This window comes from Budorcas taxicolor, chromosome X, assembly GCF_023091745.1.
Source record: "Budorcas taxicolor isolate Tak-1 chromosome X, Takin1.1, whole genome shotgun sequence".
NCBI classification, from domain to species: domain Eukaryota; kingdom Metazoa; phylum Chordata; class Mammalia; order Artiodactyla; family Bovidae; genus Budorcas; species Budorcas taxicolor.
Genome location: NC_068935.1, coordinates 10,712,739 through 10,717,364, shown reverse-complemented (window position 1 = coordinate 10,717,364; position 4,626 = coordinate 10,712,739). Strand labels below are relative to the sequence as shown.

Below are 4,626 nucleotides of genomic sequence, written 5' to 3'. Positions count from 1 at the left end.
TGGCGCTAGTGGTAAAGAACCTTTCTGCCAATGCAGGAGACTTGATAGACGCAGATTTGATCCCTGGGCTGGGAAGATTCCATGGAGAAGGACATGGCAACCCGTTCCAGTATTCTTGCTTGGAGAATCCCATGGACAGAGGAGCCTGGAGGGCTACAGTCCATGGGGTCAAAAATTGTAGGACACGACTGAAGTGACTTAGTATGCATGCACGCCACGTGCTATACAGCAGCATGCACTACAAGTGAAAAGAACTAGCCAGGCTGGAGACAGCACGTGGTAGACAATCTTTGAGGGAAAACTGAAAGTGTGCCTCTGCCTTGGAACTGACCTCTCTCCACTCTGATTTTTGCTGCCCTCAGGTGGCTTTCTGGTAGTACAAATGGAGGGGAGAAAAGGTCACTTTGGGGGAGAGGAAGAATATTATTTTGCTGTTTTATAATTGGATAATAAGTTAGTTCATTTCAAGGAGGAAAATTAATATCTTGGTGTAAGTTCCATTTTCTCAGGGAAAACTTGATTCAACTGAGCTTTCCAGAGACTAAATCAGAGAATCAACAAAGTGAGCATTTGCTCATTCAAATGTTCACTCAGCAAACATTTATTGAATATTTACTTTCTAATAGCCATTGTTAAGAGCTGATGAGACAACAGTAAATAAGATGGACAAGCTCCCTGTCTTTATGGAACTTATATTCTGATGGGAAAGACAAATTAAAAATAAAAAGAGGACTTCCCTGGTGGTCCATTGGTTAAGAATCTGCCTGCCAATGCAGGGGCCATGGGTTTGATCCCTGGCCAGGAAGATTTCATGTGCCATGGGGCAACTAAGCCTGTGTGCCACAGTACAGAAGCCCTCATGCCTAGAGTCCATGTTCTGCAATAACGAGAGCCACTGCAGTGAGGAGCCTGCACACCGAACCCAGAGAGCAGCCCCCACTCACCGCAGCTAGAGAAAGCCACGTGCAGCAAGGAAGGCCTCAGCTCACTCACTCAGGCCCGACTCTGCGACCCCATGGACTGCAGCATGCCGGGCTTCCCTGTCCATCATCAACTCCCAGAGCTTGCTCAAACTTGGTGATGCCAACAAGTCAGCGATGCCATCCAACCATCTCATCCTCTGTCGTCCCCTTCTCCTCCTGCCTTCAATCTTTCCCAGCATCAGGGTCTTTTCCAATGAGTCAGTTCTTCACATCAGGTGACCAAACTAGTGCAGTCAAAAATGTTTTTAATTTTGAAAAAATTCAAAAAATAAATTCAAAGTTTTAAATTCAAAAAAGAAATATACCAGGTAAAGATGAGTGCTATGAAGAAAGTTGAAGCAGGAAAGGAGTAGACAGTGATGTGTGTGGTAGAGGGGCTTTTGTAGCTAGGATGATCAAGGAAGATCTCTTTGAGGAGGTGACATATGAGATGACACTTATGTCCTGAGAAGGGAACAGTTGTGCTTCTTTGGGGTTCTAGAGGGAGAACTAGTGCATATAAAGGACCTGAAGTAGAAATGAGCCTGGTGTGCTAGAGGAACAAAAAGAAGGCCAGTGTTATGGGCTGAATTGTGTCTCCTCAAAAATTCACATGCAGGGGAATTCCCTGGTGGTCCAGTGGTTAGGACTCAGCACTTTCACTGCTGAAGGCCCAGGTTCAGTCCCTGGTCAGGGAACCAAGATCCCACAAGCCTCAAGGAGTGGCCTACATGTATGTATATGTATGTGTATATATATATATATATATATATATATATATATATATATATATATATACACCGATGCCCCAGTACCTCAGAAAGCAAATTTATTTGGATATAATTTGTTAAGTGGACATCATACTGGAGTAGGGTGAGCTTCCAATCCAATATGACTAATGTCATTATAAAAGGGAATTTGAATGCAGACATGCACACAGAGAGCACACATGTGAAAATGAAAACAGAGATTAGAGTGATGGTTCTATAAGCCAAGGAACACCCAAGATTGCCTGCGAGCCCCCAGAGGCTAGGGGACAGGCACGGAACAGATTCTTCACAGCTCTGAGAAGGAAAAAACCCTGCCAACGTCTTGAACTGGAACTTCTATCCTCCAGAAATGTGAGACAAACTTCTGTTGAAGCCACTCAGTGTGTGGTGTTTTGTTATGGCAGTCCTAGCAAATGAATACAGCCATGAAGAGGACTGAGAGAATAGGGTGAGAAATGAGTTCAGTTTTTATGCTCAGTTTGGAAAACTCAGCAGTGGCCACAGGACTGGAAAAGGTCAGTCTTCATTCCAATTCCAAAGAAAGGCAATGCCAAAGAATGCTCAAGCTACCGCACAATTGCACTCATCTCACATGCTAGTAAAGTAATGCTCAATATTCTCCAAGCCAGGCTTCAGCAATGCGTGAACCGTGAACTCCCTGATGTTCAAGCTGGTTTTAGAAAAGGCAGAGGAACCAGAGATCAAATTGCCAGCATCTGATGGATCATGGAAAAAGCAAGAGAGTTCCAGAAAAACATCTATTTCTGCTTTATTGACTATGCCAAAGCCTTTGACTGTGTGGATCACAATAAACTGTGGAAAATTCTGAAAGAGATGGGAATACCAGACCACCTGACCTGCCTCTTGAGAAATCTGTATGCAGGTCAGGAAGCAACAGTTAGAACTGGACATGGAACAACAGACTGGTTCCAAATAGGAAAAGGAGTACAACAAGGCTGTATATTGTAACCCTGCTTATTTAACTTATATGCAGAGTATATCATGAGAAACGCTGGACTGGAAGAAACACAAGCTGGAATCAAGATTGCCGGGAGAAATATCAATAACCTCAGATAGGCAGATGACACCACCCTTATGGCAGAAAGTGAAGAGGAACTAAAGAGCCTCTTGATGAAAGTGAAAGAGGAGAGTGAAAAAGTTGGCTTAAAGCTCAACATTCAGAAAACAAAGATCATGGCATCTGGTCCCATCACTTCATGGCAAATAGATGGGGAAACAGTAGAAACAGTGTCAGACTTTATTTTTGGGGGCTCCAAAATCACTGCAGATGGTGACTGCAGCCATGAAATTAAAAGACGCTGACTCCTTGGAAGAAAAGTTATGACCAACCTAGATAGCATATTCAAAAGCAGAGACATTACTTTGCCAACTAAGGTCCATCTAGTCAAGGCTATGGTTTTTCCTGTGGTCATGTATGGATGTGAGAGTTGGACTGTGAAGAAGGCTGAGCAACGAAGAATTGATGCTTTTGAACTGTGGTGTTGGAGAAGACTCTTGAGACTCCCTTGGACTGCAAGGAGATCCAACCAGTCCATTCTGAAGGAGATCAACCCTGGGATTTCTTTGGAAGGAATGATGCTAAAGCTGAAGCTCCAGTACTTTGGCCACCTCATGCGAAGAGTTGACTCACTGGAAAAGACTCTGATGCTGGGAGGGATTGGGGGCAGGAGGAGAAGGGGACGACAGAGGATGAGATGGCTGGATGGCATCTCGGACTCGATGGACGTGAGTCTGAGTGAACTCCGGGAGATGGTGATGGACAGGGAGGCCTGGCGTGCTGCAATTTATGGAGTTGCAAAGAGTTGGACACGACTGAGTGACTGAACTGAACTGAATGTCCATCTCTTTGTGACCCCATGGACTATAGCTTGCCAGGCTCCTCTGGCCATGGGATTTCCCAGGCAAGAATACTGGAGTGGGTTACCATTTCCTCCTCCAGGGAATCTTCCTGACCCAAAGATTGAACCCATGTCTCTTGCATCTCCTTCATTGCCAGGCAAATTCTTTACCACTAGTGTCACCTGGGAAACCCCTTGTGTTAGTCGCTCAGTCATGTCCAACTCTTTGTGACCCCATGGACTGTAGTCCACTAGGCTCCTCTGTCCATGGGATTCTCCAGGCAAGAATACTGGAGTGGGTTGCCATTCCCTTCTCCAGATGATCTTCCCTACCCAGGGATCAAACCTGGATCTCCCACACTGCAGGCAGATTTTTTACCATCTGAGACACCAAGTAAGCCCCTAGAAAGGTAGGTAAAAGTCAGATTATCTAGGGACACGCAGGCCTTTGCAAATGTGATGGCAATGGACTTAAACCCATTGTTTTTGGTAGACTTAGGGAGCCTCTGAAGATGAGAGGTAAGTAAGGGTTACAGGATTTGCCTCTTCCACAACCGCCCTTACTAGGTAGAACATTACAATGAAGGCAAGCATCAGACTAAATTCTATGACACATACAGTTAGTAGCAATCAGGGGTTCAAACAGTCACATAGGGTCTTCTTGTCTTTAGAAACTCCAGCAAGTTGCTTGCATGAAACATTTACCTGAAACAGGTGGCCTAATTATATGGTGACAGGATCAGCCTATCTTCTGGATGGAACAGGAAAATCTTTCATTCAGTGGTATATATTAGTTATCTACTGCTGTGCTACAAATTACTGTGAATTTTAGTATTTATTTCAAACATTTATTATTTCCCATAGTTTCTGTGTGTCAGGAATCTGGAAACAGCTTCATTGGCTGGTCCTGGCTGAGAGTCTCTCATGAGGTTGCAGTCAAGATGTTGGCTAGGGCTGCAGTCATCTAAAGGCATGAATGGGCCTGGGGATCTGCTTTCAAGGTGGCTTACTTGTATGCCTAGCAAGTTCATGTTA

The 4,626-nt window shown here is 44.6% G+C and overlaps 1 non-coding gene across 1 annotated transcript; it reads left to right on the top strand.

Annotated features, from left to right (window-relative positions):
- The first annotated feature begins 1,587 nt into the window (after window positions 1-1,587).
- Window positions 1,588-1,660, top strand: TRNAE-UUC (transfer RNA glutamic acid (anticodon UUC)). Its single transcript has one exon. It is a non-coding gene; the product is annotated as a tRNA-Glu (tRNA).
- Window positions 1,661-4,626: the final 2,966 nt, after the last annotated feature.